This window comes from Nerophis ophidion, linkage group LG01, assembly GCF_033978795.1.
Source record: "Nerophis ophidion isolate RoL-2023_Sa linkage group LG01, RoL_Noph_v1.0, whole genome shotgun sequence".
Taxonomy (NCBI): Eukaryota; Metazoa; Chordata; class Actinopteri; order Syngnathiformes; family Syngnathidae; genus Nerophis; species Nerophis ophidion.
The window spans coordinates 69,689,095-69,701,906 of record NC_084611.1 but is presented as its reverse complement, the minus strand read 5'-3'; the positions used below and the strand labels follow the sequence as shown (position 1 = coordinate 69,701,906).

Below are 12,812 nucleotides of genomic sequence, written 5' to 3'. Positions count from 1 at the left end.
AATAATAGCAAGGTCCTGTGTTTTTATCATGAAGTAGTTTGCAACATACCTGATCAGCTCATGTACAGCTGAGCACACACAACGCCAAATTTAGAGGGTTCTCATATAGGCAGACCTCAGGGTTCAACATCATGAATGCTGGGTTCCATGAGAATGTCATGCACAAACCAGTGAAGTCTGTCATTCATTCAAGTCACTGTATTCTCCTGGCGTTGGATGGATTGTAACTGTACTATTGAGATTGACTTATAAGATGTTTAAACTCTCACCTTAGCAGGAATCATAAATGTAATTCCCAAAGAGTTAGAGAAGACAGCTGTGGGCTGAATGGGTGTTGGACTTTGTTTCAATACAAGAATCAGTCAAAGATTCACCTGAAACCTAAACCTTAGCAGAGGATGGTTTCGATCCATCAACCTCTGGGTTATGGGCCCAGCACGCTCCCGCTGCGCCACTCTGCTGTCTTAAACCTAATAGGGCTTACTCTGGTTAGTATCCAGACAAACTACTAGTAACAAAGTGATTTGGAACCCAACTGAAGTCATGTTTATTTCTGAGTGCTGGTTTTGTCCACTTTGAAATGGCATTTCTTATTAAGAAATTGTAGTAAACATCAAACTCTGTGGATCCATTGGGATTTCATTCAAAACGAATAGAAGTTAGGCCCACATTCACGTGGTTTAGGAAAAAACTGAGAAAGTGATACAGAAAAAACACCAAGACACTGACAGGATTTCAGCCAAACATCTCCCGTTTAACAAACAGGCATCTTGACTGACAGCTACAGCGCCTGGAACATCATGGATTTCAACTTGATGCCTATAACCCTATACTCAACGTATAGCCAATTTGAGGGGAGAGCATTGATTATCAGTATTTTAAACAAGCACAGTTGCAAACGTGGCACACGTTTTATCTCAAAACAATTGTACCAATTTAGAGAAGCACACGGGTTGTACATGAAAACCCTCAAACTGTGCTCGTGACGAAGTGTCGTCCCTGGGTGGGCTTGAACCACCATCCTCTCAGTTAACAGCCGAGCGCGCTGACCAATTGCGCCACAGAGACTGACTTCTAAACTTGATTCATTACTCCCCCAATTATTAGAAAATCTCTTGTTACGATGGCCCAATGTCATTGTCTTTGGATGGGAGTAACTTGGAGTACTCCACTTCAGTCTTTGGTGAGTCCAATATGCCTTCTGAGTGGAATGCCTGTGTCTTGCGGTTGTCACAAAAATCGCTTTTGTCCCTTATGAATATTATTTAAAATCTAAAAAAAGCAACAGATGCATTGGCCGGGAATTGGACCCGGGTCTCCCCCATGGGAAGCGAGAATTCTACCACTGAACCACCAATGCCTGCATAACAACGTTTGTTCATGAACTCGGTTAAGAGGAAGAGCGTTTGAAATGCTACGACGTGGAACACATTCTACGTGCACAAGGGATATAACAACATCCACAAAAGGCAAGAAATGCAATGCAGCTACTAACAGCAATGAGACTTGCGAGCCACATGTTTTCCATCGGCCGAATATCAACTTGTAAGTCTTGACAAAGGTGAGTTCTTGCAGCAGGTTCCATGGTGTAGTGGTTATCACATTCGCCTAACACGCGAAAGGTCCCCTGTTCGAAACAGGGTGGAAACAAGCCTTTTTTTGACTTTACTTCTTACCTTTATACATAAACCGGGAAATAAATAATAGCAAGGTCCTGTGTTTTTATCATGAAGTAGTTTGCAACATACCTGATCAGCTCATGTTCAGCTGAGCACACACAACACCAAATTTAGAGGGTTCTCATATAAGCAGACCTCAGGCTTCAACATCATGAATGCTGGGTTCCATGAGAATGTCATGCACAAACCAGTGAAATCTGTCATTCATTCAAGTCACTGTATTCTCCGGCCGTTGGATGGATTGTAACTGTACTGTTGAGATTGACTTATAAGATGTTTAAACTCTCACCTTAGCAGGAATCATAAATGTAATTCCCAAAGAGTTAGAGAAGACAGCTGTGGGCTGAATGGGTGTTGGCCTTTGTTTCAATACAAGAATCAGTCAAAGATTCACCTGAAACCTAAACCTTAGCAGAGGATGGTTTCGATCCATCGACCTCTGGGTTATGGGCCCAGCACGCTCCCGCTGCGCCACTCTGGTGTCTTAAACCTAATAGGGCTTACTCTGGCTAGTATCCAGACAAACTACTAGTAACAAAGTGATTTGGAACCCAACTGAAGTCATGTTTATTTCTGAGTGCTGGTTTTGTCCACATTTGAAATGGCATTTCTTATTAAGAAATTGTAGTCAACATCAAACTCTGTGGATCCATTGGGATTTCATTCAAAACGAATAGAAGTTAGGCCCACATTCACGTGGTTTAGGAAAAAACTGAGAAAGTGATACAGAAAAAACACCAAGACACTGACAGGATTTCAGCCAAACATCTCCCGTTTAACAAACAGGCATCTTGACTGACAGCTACAGCGCCTGGAACATCATGGATTTCAACTTGATGCCTATAACCCTATACTCAACGTATAGCCAATTTGAGGGGAGAGCATTGATTATCAGTATTTTAAACAGGCACGGTTGCAAACGTGGCACACGTTTTATCTCAAAACAATTGTGCCAATTTAGAGAAGCACACGGGTTGTACAAGAAAACCCTCAAACTGTGCTCGTGACAAAGTGTCGTCCCTGGGTGGGCTTGAACCACCATCCTCTCAGTTAACAGCCGAGCGCGCTGACCAATTGCGCCACAGAGACTGACTCCTAAACTTGATTCATTACTCCCCCAATTATTAGAGAATCTCTTGTTACGATGGCCCAATGTCATTGTCTTTGGATGAGAGTAACTTGGAGTACTCCACTTCAGTCTCCGGTGAGTCCAATATGCCTTCTGAGTGGAATGCCTGTGTCTTGCGGTTGTCACAAACATTGCTTTTGTCCCTTATGAATATTATTTAAAATCTAAATAAAGCAACAGATGCATTGGCAGGGAATCGGACCCGGGTCTCCCGCATGGCAAGCGAGAATTCTTCCACTGAACCACCAATGCCTGCATAACAACGTTTGTTCATGAACTCGTTTAAGAGGAAGAGCGTTTGAAATGCTACGAAGTGGAACACATTCTACGTGCACAAGGGATATAACAACATCCACAAAAGGCAAGAAATGCAATGCAGTTAATAACAGCAATGAGACTTGCGAGCCACATGTGTTCCATCGGCCGAATATCAACTTGTAAGTCTTGACAAAGGTGGTATCTTGCAGAAGTTTCCATGGTGTAGTGGTTATCACATTCGCCTCACACGCGAAAGGTCCCCTGTTCGAAACAGGGTGGAAGCAACCCTTTTTTTGACTTTACTTCTTACCTTTATACATAAACCGGGAAATAAATAATAGCAAGGTCCTGTGTTTTTATCATGAAGTAGTTTGCAACATACCTGATCAGCTCATGTTCAGCTGAGCACACACAACACCAAATTTAGAGGGTTCTCATATAGGCAGACCTCAGGGTTCAAAATCATGAATGCTGGGTTCCATGAGAATGTCATGCACAAACCAGTGAAGTCTGTCATTCATTCAAGTCACTGTATTCTCCTGGCGTTGGATGGATTGTAACTGTACTATTGAGATTGACTTATAAGATGTTTAAACTCTCACCTTAGCAGGAATCATAAATGTAATTCCCAAAGACTTAGAGAAGACAGCTGTGGGCTGAATGGGTGTTGGCCTTTTTTTCAATACAAGAATCAGTCAAAGATTCACCTGAAACCTAAACCTTAGCAGAGGATGGTTTCGATCCATCGACCTCTGGGTTATGGGCCCAGCACGCTACCGCTGCGCCACTCTGCTGTCTTAAACCTAATAGGGCTTACTCTGGCTAGTATCCAGACAAACTACTAGTAACAAAGTGATTTGGAACCCAACTGAAGTCATGTTTATTTCTGAGTGCTGGTTTTGTCCACATTTGAAATGGCATTTCTTATTAAGAAATCGTAGTAAACATCAAACTCTGTGGATCCATTGGGATTTCATTCAAAACGAATAGAAGTTAGGCCCACATTCACGTGGTTTGAGAACAAACTGAGAAAGTGATACAGAAAAAACACCAAGACACTGACAGGATTTCAGCCAAACATCTCCCGTTTAACAAACAGGCATCTTGACTGACAGCTACAGCGCCTGGAACATCATGGATTTCAACTTGATGCCTATAACCCTGTACTCAACGGATAGCCAATTTGAGGGGAGAGCATTGATTATCACTATTTTAAACAAGCACGGTTGCAACCGTGGCACACGTTTTATCTCGAAACTTGTGCCAATTTAGAGAAGGACACGGGCTGTACAAGAAAACCCTCAAATTGTGCTCGTGGTAAAGCATCGTCCCTGGGTGGGCTTGAACAACTATCCTCTCAGTTAACAGCCGAGCGCGCTGACCAATTGCGCCGCAGAGACTGACTTTTAAATTTGATTCATTACTCCCCCAATTATTAGAAAATCTCTTGTTACGATGGCCCAATGTCATTGTCTTTGGATGGGAGTAACTTGGAGTACTCTGCTTCAGTCTTTGGTGAGTCCAATATAACTTCTGAGTGCAATGCCTGTGTCTTGCGGTTGTCACAAACATTGCTTTTGTCCCTTATGAATATTATTTAAAATCTAAAAAAAGCAACAGATGCATTGGCCGGGAATCGGACCCGGGTCTCCCGCATGGCAAGCGAGAATTCTCCCACTGAAACACCAATGCCTGCATAACAACGTTTGTTCATGAACTCGGTTAAGAGGAAGAGCGTTTGAAATGCTACGAAGTGGAACACATTCTACGTGCACAAGGGATATAACAACATCCACAAGAGGCAAGAAATGCAATGCAGTTAATAACAGCAATGAGACTTGCGAGCCACATGTTTTCCATCGGCCGAATATCAACTTGTAAGTCTTGACAAAGGTGGTATCTTGCAGCAGTTTCCATGGTGTAGTGGTTATCACATTCGCCTCACACGCGAAAGGTCCCCTGTTCGAAACAGGGTGTAAGCAAGCCTTTTTTTGACTTTACTTCTTACCTTTATACATAAACCGGGAAATAAATAATAGCAAGGTCCTGTGTTTTTATAATGAAGTAGTTTGCAACATACCTGATCAGCTCATGTACAGCTGAGCACACACAACACGAAATTTAGAGGGTTCTCATATAGGCAGACCTCAGGGTTCAACATCATGAATGCTGGGTTCCATGAGAATGTCATGCACAAACCAGTGAAATCTGTCATTCATTCAAGTCACTGTATTCTCCTGGCGTTGGATGGATTGTAACTGTACTATTGAGATTGCCTTATAAGATGTTTAAACTCTCACCTTAGCAGGAATCTTAAATGTAATTCCCAAATAGTTAGAGAAGACAGCTGTGGGCTGAATGGGTGTTTGCCTTTGTTTCAATACACATATCAGTCAAAGATTCACCTGAAACCTAAACCTTAGCAGTGGATGGTTTCGATCCATCGACCTCTAGGTTAAGGGCCCAGCACGCTCCCGCTGCGCCACTCTGCTGTCTTAAGCCTGAAAGGGCTTACTCTGGTTAGTATCCAGACAAACTACTAGTAACAAAGTGATTTGGAACCAGCATTTCTTATTAAGAAATTGTAGTAAACATCAAACTCTGTGGATCCATTGGGATTTCATTCAAAACGAATAGAAGTTAGGCCCACATTCACGTGGTTTAGGAAAAAACTGAGAAAGTGATACAGAAAAAACACCAAGACACTGACAGGATTTCAGCCAAACATCTCCCGTTTAACAAACAGGCATCTTGACTGACAGCTATAGCGCCTGGAACATCATGGATTTCAACTTGATGCCTATAACCCTATACTCAACGTATAGCCAATTTGAGGGGAGAGCATTGATTATCAGTATTTTAAACAAGCACGGTTGCAAACGTGGCACACGTTTGATCTCAAAACAGTTGTGCCAATTTAGAGAAGCACACGGGTTGTACAAGAAAACCCTCAAACTGTGCTCGTGACAAAGTGTCGTCCCTGGGTGGGCATGAACCACCATCCTCTCAGTTAACAGCCGAGCGCGCTGACCAATTGCGCCACAGAGACTGACTTCTAAATTTGATTCATTACTCCCCCAATTATTAGAAAATCTCTTGTTACGATGGCCCAATGTCATTGTCTTTGGATGGGAGTAACTTGGAGTACTCCACTTCAGTCTTTGGTGAGTCCAATATGCCTTCTGAGTGGAATGCCTGTGTCTTGCGGTTGTCACAAACATTGCTTTTGTCCCTTATGAATATTATTTAAAATCTAAATAAAGCAACAGATGCATTGGGTGGGAATCGGACCCGGGTCTCCCGCATGGCAAGCGAGAATTCTTCCACTGAACCACCAATGCCTGCATAACAACGTTTGTTCATGAACTCGGTTAAGAGGAAGAGCGTTTGAAATGCTACGAAGTGGAACACATTCTACGTGCACAAGGGATATAACAACATCCACAAAAGGCAAGAAATGCAATGCAGTTAATAACAGCAATGAGACTTGCGAGCCACATGTTTTCCATCGGCCGAATATCAACTTGTAAGTCTTGACAAAGGTGGTATCTTGCAGCAGTTTCCATGGTGTAGTGGTTATCACATTCGCCTCACACGCGAAAGGTCCCCTGTTCGAAACAGGGTGGAAGCAAGCTTTTTTTTGACTTTACTTCTTACCTTTATACATAAACCGGGAAATAAATAATAGCAAGGTCCTGTGTTTTTATCATGAAGTAGTTTGCAACATACCTGATCAGCTCATGTACAGCTGAGCACACACAACGCCAAATTTAGAGGGTTCTCATATAGGCAGACCTCAGGGTTCAACATCATGAATGCTGGGTTCCATGAGAATGTCATGCACAAACCAGTGAAATCTGTCATTCATTCAAGTCACTGTATTCTCCTGGCGTTGGATGGATTGTAACTGTACTATTGAGATTGACTTATAAGATGTTTAAACTCTCACCTTAGCAGGAATCATAAATGTAATTCCCAAAGAGTTAGAGAAGACAGCTGTGGGCTGAATGGGTGTTGGACTTTGTTTCAATACAAGAATCAGTCAAAGATTCACCTGAAACCTAAACCTTAGCAGAGAATGGTTTCGATCCATCGACCTCTGGGTTATGGGCCCAGCGCGCTCCCGCTGCGCCACTCTGCTGTCTTAAACCTAATAGGGCTTACTCTGGTTAGTATCCAGACAAACTACTAGTAACAAAGTGATTTGGAACCCAACTGAAGTCATGTTTATTTCTGAGTGCTGGTTTTGTCCACTTTGAAATGGCATTTCTTATTAAGAAATTGTAGTAAACATCAAACTCTGTGGATCCATTGGGATTTCATTCAAAACGAATAGAAGTTAGGCCCACATTCACGTGGTTTAGGAAAAAACTGAGAAAGTGATACAGAAAAAACACCAAGACACTGACAGGATTTCAGCCAAACATCTCCCGTTTAACAAACAGGCATCTTGACTGACAGCTACAGCGCTTGGAACATCATGGATTTCAACTTGATGCCTATAACCCTATACTCAACGTATAGCCAATTTGAGGGGAGAGCATTGATTATCAGTATTTTAAACAAGCACGGTTGCAAACGTGGCACACGTTTTATCTCAAAACAATTGTACCAATTTAGAGAAGCACACGGGTTGTACAAGAAAACCCCCAAACTGTGCTTGTGACAAAGTGTCGTCCCTGGGTGGGCTTGAACCACCATCCTCTCAGTTAACAGCCGAGCGCGCTGACCAATTGCGCCACAGAGACTGACTTCTAAATTTGATTCATTACTCCCCCAATTATTAGAAAATCTCTTGTTACGATGGCCCAATGTCATTGTCTTTGGATGGGAGTAACTTGGAGTACTCCACTTCAGTCTTTGGTGAGTCCAATATGCCTTCTGAGTGGAATGCCTGTGTCTTGCGGTTGTCACAAAAATCGCTTTTGTCCCTTATGAATATTATTTAAAATCTAAAAAAAGCAACAGATGCATTGGCCGGGAATTGGACCCATGTCTCCCCCATGGGAAGCGAGAATTCTACCACTGAACCACCAATGCCTGCATAACAACGTTTGTTCATGAACTCGGTTAAGAGGAAGAGCGTTTGAAATGCTACGACGTGGAACACATTCTACGTGCACAAGTGATATAACAACATCCACAAAAGGCAAGAAATGCAATGCAGCTACTAACAGCAATGAGACTTGCGAGCCACATGTTTTCCATCGGCCGAATATCAACTTGTAAGTCTTGACAAAGGTGAGTTCTTGCTGCAGTTTCCATGGTGTAGTGGTTATCACATTCGCCTAACACGCGAAAGGTCCCCTGTTCGAAACAGGGTGGAAACAAGCCTTTTTTTGACTTTACTTCTTACCTTTATACATAAACCGGGAAATAAATAATAGCAAGGTCCTGTGTTTTTATCATGAAGTAGTTTGCAACATACCTGATCAGCTCATGTTCAGCTGAGCACACACAACACCAAATTTAGAGGGTTCTCATATAAGCAGACCTCAGGCTTCAACATCATGAATGCTGGGTTCCATGAGAATGTCATGCACAAACCAGTGAAATCTGTCATTCATTCAAGTCACTGTATTCTCCGGGCGTTGGATGGATTGTAACTGTACTGTTGAGATTGACTTATAAGATGTTTAAACTCTCACCTTAGCAGGAATCATAAATGTAATTCCCAAAGAGTTAGAGAAGACAGCTGTGGGCTGAATGGGTGTTGGCCTTTGTTTCAATACACGGATCAGTCAAAGATTCACCTGAAACCTGAACCTTAGCAGAGGATGGTTTCGATCCATCGACCTCTGGGTTATGGGCCCAGCACGCTCCCGCTGAGCCACTCTGCTGTCTTAAGCCTAAAAGGGCTTACTCTGGTTAGTATCCAGACAAACTACTAGTAACAAAGTGATTTGGAACCCAACTGAAGTCGTGTTTATTTCTGAGTGCTGGTTTTGTCCACATTTAAAATGGCATTTCTTATTAAGAAATTGTAGTCAACATCAAACTCTGTGGATCCATTGGGATTTCATTCAAAACGAATAGAGGTTAGGCCCACATTCACGTGGTTTAGGAAAAAACTGAGAAAGTGATACAGAAAAAACACCAAGACACTGACAGGATTTCAGCCAAACATCTCCCGTTTAACAAACAGGCATCTTGACTGACAGCTACAGCGCCTGGAACATCATGGATTTCAACTTGATGCCTATAACCCTATACTCAACATATAGCCAATTTGAGGGGAGAGCATTGATTATCAGTATTTTAAACAAGCACGGTTGCAAACGTGGCACATGTTTTATCTCAAAACAATTGTGCCAATTTAGAGAAGCACACGGGTTGTACAAGAAAACCCTCAAACTGTGCTCGTGGTAAAGTGTCGTCCATGGGTGGGCATGAACCCCCATCCTCTCAGTTAACAGCTGAGCGCGCTGACCAATTGCGCCACAGAGACTGACTTCTAAACTTGATTCATTACTCCCCCAATTATTAGAAAATCTCTTGTTACGATGGCCCAATGTCATTGTCTTTGGATGGGAGTAACTTGGAGTACTCCACTTCAGTCTTTGGTGAGTCCAATATGCCTTCTGAGTGGAATGCCTGTGTCTTGCGGTTGTCACAAAAATCGCTTTTGTCCCTTATGAATATTATTTAAAATTTAAAAAAAGCAACAGATGCATTGGCCGGGAATCGGACCCGGGTCTCCCGCATGGGAAGCGAGAATTCTACCACTGAGCCACCAATGCCTGCATAACAATGTTGGTTCATGAACTCGGTTAAGAGGAAGAGCGTTTGAAATGCTACGAAGTGGAACACATTCTACGTGCACAAGGGATATAACAACATCCACAAGAGGCAAGAAATGCAATGCAGTTAATAACAGCAATGAGACTTGCGAGCCACATGTTTTCCATCGGCCGAATATCAACTTGTAAGTCTTGACAAAGGTGGTATCTTGCAGCAGTTTCCATGGTGTAGTGGTTATCACATTCGCCTCACACGCGAAAGGTCCCCTGTTCGAAACAGGTTGGAAGCAAGCCCTTTTTTGACTTTACTTCTTACCTTTATACATAAACCGGGAAATAAATAATAGCAAGGTCCTGTGTTTTTATCATGAAGTAGTTTGCAACATACCTGATCAGCTCATGTACAGCTGAGCACACACAACGCCAAATTTAGAGGGTTCTCATATAGGCAGACCTCAGGGTTCAACATCATGAATGCTGGGTTCCATGAGAATGTCATGCACAAACCAGTGAAATCTGTCATTCATTCAAGTCACTGTATTCTCCTGGCGTTGGATGGATTGTAACTGTACTATTGAGATTGACTTATAAGATGTTTAAACTCTCACCTTAGCAGGAATCATAAATGTAATTCCCAAAGAGTTAGAGAAGACAGCTGTGGGCTGAATGGGTGTTGGACTTTGTTTCAATACAAGAATCAGTCAAAGATTCACCTGAAACCTAAACCTTAGCAGAGAATGGTTTCGATCCATCGACCTCTGGGTTATGGGCCCAGCACTCTCCCGCTGCGCCACTCTGCTGTCTTAAACCTAATAGGGCTTACTCTGGTTAGTATCCAGACAAACTACTAGTAACAAAGTGATTTGGAACCCAACTGAAGTCATGTTTATTTCTGAGTGCTGGTTTTGTCCACTTTGAAATGGCATTTCTTATTAAGAAATTGTAGTAAACATCAAACTCTGTGGATCCATTGGGATTTCATTCAAAACGAATAGAAGTTAGGCCCACATTCACGTGGTTTAGGAAAAAACTGAGAAAGTGATACAGAAAAAACACCAAGACACTGACAGGATTTCAGCCAAACATCTCCCGTTTAACAAACAGGCATCTTGACTGACAGCTACAGCGCTTGGAACATCATGGATTTCAACTTGATGCCTATAACCCTATACTCAACGTATAGCCAATTTGAGGGGAGAGCATTGATTATCAGTATTTTAAACAAGCACAGTTGCAAACGTGGCACACGTTTTATCTCAAAACAATTGTACCAATTTAGAGAAGCACACGGGTTGTACAAGAAAACCCTCAAACTGTGCTTGTGACAAAGTGTCGTCCCTGGGTGGGCTTGAACCACCATCCTCTCAGTTAACAGCCGAGCGCGCTGACCAATTGCGCCACAGAGACTGACTTCTAAATTTGATTCATTACTCCCCCAATTATTAGAAAATCTCTTGTTACGATGGCCCAATGTCATTGTCTTTGGATGGGAGTAACTTGGAGTACTCCACTTCAGTCTTTGGTGAGTCCAATATGCCTTCTGAGTGGAATGCCTGTGTCTTGCGGTTGTCACAAAAATCGCTTTTGTCCCTTATGAATATTATTTAAAATCTAAAAAAAGCAACAGATGCATTGGCCGGGAATTGGACCCATGTCTCCCCCATGGGAAGCGAGAATTCTACCACTGAACCACCAATGCCTGCATAACAACGTTTGTTCATGAACTCGGTTAAGAGGAAGAGCGTTTGAAATGCTACGACGTGGAACACATTCTACGTGCACAAGTGATATAACAACATCCACAAAAGGCAAGAAATGCAATGCAGCTACTAACAGCAATGAGACTTGCGAGCCACATGTTTTCCATCGGCCGAATATCAACTTGTAAGTCTTGACAAAGGTGAGTTCTTGCTGCAGTTTCCATGGTGTAGTGGTTATCACATTCGCCTAACACGCGAAAGGTCCCCTGTTCGAAACAGGGTGGAAACAAGCCTTTTTTTGACTTTACTTCTTACCTTTATACATAAACCGGGAAATAAATAATAGCAAGGTCCTGTGTTTTTATCATGAAGTAGTTTGCAACATACCTGATCAGCTCATGTTCAGCTGAGCACACACAACACCAAATTTAGAGGGTTCTCATATAAGCAGACCTCAGGCTTCAACATCATGAATGCTGGGTTCCATGAGAATGTCATGCACAAACCAGTGAAATCTGTCATTCATTCAAGTCACTGTATTCTCCGGGCGTTGGATGGATTGTAACTGTACTGTTGAGATTGACTTATAAGATGTTTAAACTCTCACCTTAGCAGGAATCATAAATGTAATTCCCAAAGAGTTAGAGAAGACAGCTGTGGGCTGAATGGGTGTTGGCCTTTGTTTCAATACACGAATCAGTCAAAGATTCACCTGAAACCTAAACCTTAGCAGAGGATGGTTTCGATCCATCGACCTCTGGGTTATGGGCCCAGCACGCTCTCGCTGAGCCACTCTGCTGTCTTAAGCCTAAAAGGGCTTACTCTGGTTAGTATCCAGACAAACTACTAGTAACAAAGTGATTTGGAACCCAACTGAAGTCGTGTTTATTTCTGAGTGCTGGTTTTGTCCACATTTAAAATGGCATTTCTTATTAAGAAATTGTAGTCAACATCAAACTCTGTGGATCCATTGGGATTTCATTCAAAACGAATAGAGGTTAGGCCCACATTCACGTGGTTTAGGAAAAAACTGAGAAAGTGATACAGAAAAAACACCAAGACACTGACAGGATTTCAGCCAAACATCTCCCGTTTAACAAACAGGCATCTTGACTGACAGCTACAGCGCCTGGAACATCATGGATTTCAACTTGATGCCTATAACCCTATACTCAACATATAGCCAATTTGAGGGGAGAGCATTGATTATCAGTATTTTAAACAAGCACGGTTGCAAACGTGGCACATGTTTTATCTCAAAACAATTGTGCCAATTTAGAGAAGCACACGGGTTGTACAAGAAAAC

The 12,812-nt window shown here is 42.4% G+C and overlaps 17 non-coding genes across 17 annotated transcripts; 7 read left to right on the top strand and 10 right to left on the bottom strand.

Moving 5' to 3' along the window:
- Positions 1-994: 994 nt before the first annotated feature.
- trnan-guu (transfer RNA asparagine (anticodon GUU)) lies at positions 995-1,068 on the bottom strand. The gene has a single exon. It is a non-coding gene; the product is annotated as a tRNA-Asn (tRNA).
- A 221-nt stretch (positions 1,069-1,289) lies between these two features.
- On the bottom strand, positions 1,290-1,360 carry trnag-ccc (transfer RNA glycine (anticodon CCC)). Its single transcript has one exon. It is a non-coding gene; the product is annotated as a tRNA-Gly (tRNA).
- A 217-nt stretch (positions 1,361-1,577) lies between these two features.
- Positions 1,578-1,650, top strand: trnav-aac (transfer RNA valine (anticodon AAC)). The gene has a single exon. It is a non-coding gene; the product is annotated as a tRNA-Val (tRNA).
- Positions 1,651-2,694: 1,044 nt separating this feature from the next.
- Positions 2,695-2,768, bottom strand: trnan-guu (transfer RNA asparagine (anticodon GUU)). The gene has a single exon. It is a non-coding gene; the product is annotated as a tRNA-Asn (tRNA).
- A 221-nt stretch (positions 2,769-2,989) lies between these two features.
- trnag-gcc (transfer RNA glycine (anticodon GCC)) lies at positions 2,990-3,060 on the bottom strand. The gene has a single exon. It is a non-coding gene; the product is annotated as a tRNA-Gly (tRNA).
- Positions 3,061-3,277: 217 nt separating this feature from the next.
- On the top strand, positions 3,278-3,350 carry trnav-cac (transfer RNA valine (anticodon CAC)). The gene has a single exon. It is a non-coding gene; the product is annotated as a tRNA-Val (tRNA).
- A 438-nt stretch (positions 3,351-3,788) lies between these two features.
- trnam-cau (transfer RNA methionine (anticodon CAU)) lies at positions 3,789-3,860 on the bottom strand. Its single transcript has one exon. It is a non-coding gene; the product is annotated as a tRNA-Met (tRNA).
- An 827-nt stretch (positions 3,861-4,687) lies between these two features.
- trnag-gcc (transfer RNA glycine (anticodon GCC)) lies at positions 4,688-4,758 on the bottom strand. The gene has a single exon. It is a non-coding gene; the product is annotated as a tRNA-Gly (tRNA).
- A 217-nt stretch (positions 4,759-4,975) lies between these two features.
- trnav-cac (transfer RNA valine (anticodon CAC)) lies at positions 4,976-5,048 on the top strand. Its single transcript has one exon. It is a non-coding gene; the product is annotated as a tRNA-Val (tRNA).
- Positions 5,049-6,041: 993 nt separating this feature from the next.
- trnan-guu (transfer RNA asparagine (anticodon GUU)) lies at positions 6,042-6,115 on the bottom strand. Its single transcript has one exon. It is a non-coding gene; the product is annotated as a tRNA-Asn (tRNA).
- A 509-nt stretch (positions 6,116-6,624) lies between these two features.
- trnav-cac (transfer RNA valine (anticodon CAC)) lies at positions 6,625-6,697 on the top strand. Its single transcript has one exon. It is a non-coding gene; the product is annotated as a tRNA-Val (tRNA).
- A 1,043-nt stretch (positions 6,698-7,740) lies between these two features.
- trnan-guu (transfer RNA asparagine (anticodon GUU)) lies at positions 7,741-7,814 on the bottom strand. The gene has a single exon. It is a non-coding gene; the product is annotated as a tRNA-Asn (tRNA).
- Positions 7,815-8,323: 509 nt separating this feature from the next.
- trnav-aac (transfer RNA valine (anticodon AAC)) lies at positions 8,324-8,396 on the top strand. Its single transcript has one exon. It is a non-coding gene; the product is annotated as a tRNA-Val (tRNA).
- A 1,339-nt stretch (positions 8,397-9,735) lies between these two features.
- On the bottom strand, positions 9,736-9,806 carry trnag-ccc (transfer RNA glycine (anticodon CCC)). Its single transcript has one exon. It is a non-coding gene; the product is annotated as a tRNA-Gly (tRNA).
- A 217-nt stretch (positions 9,807-10,023) lies between these two features.
- trnav-cac (transfer RNA valine (anticodon CAC)) lies at positions 10,024-10,096 on the top strand. Its single transcript has one exon. It is a non-coding gene; the product is annotated as a tRNA-Val (tRNA).
- A 1,043-nt stretch (positions 10,097-11,139) lies between these two features.
- On the bottom strand, positions 11,140-11,213 carry trnan-guu (transfer RNA asparagine (anticodon GUU)). The gene has a single exon. It is a non-coding gene; the product is annotated as a tRNA-Asn (tRNA).
- Positions 11,214-11,722: 509 nt separating this feature from the next.
- trnav-aac (transfer RNA valine (anticodon AAC)) lies at positions 11,723-11,795 on the top strand. The gene has a single exon. It is a non-coding gene; the product is annotated as a tRNA-Val (tRNA).
- The last annotated feature ends 1,017 nt before the right edge of the window (positions 11,796-12,812 follow it).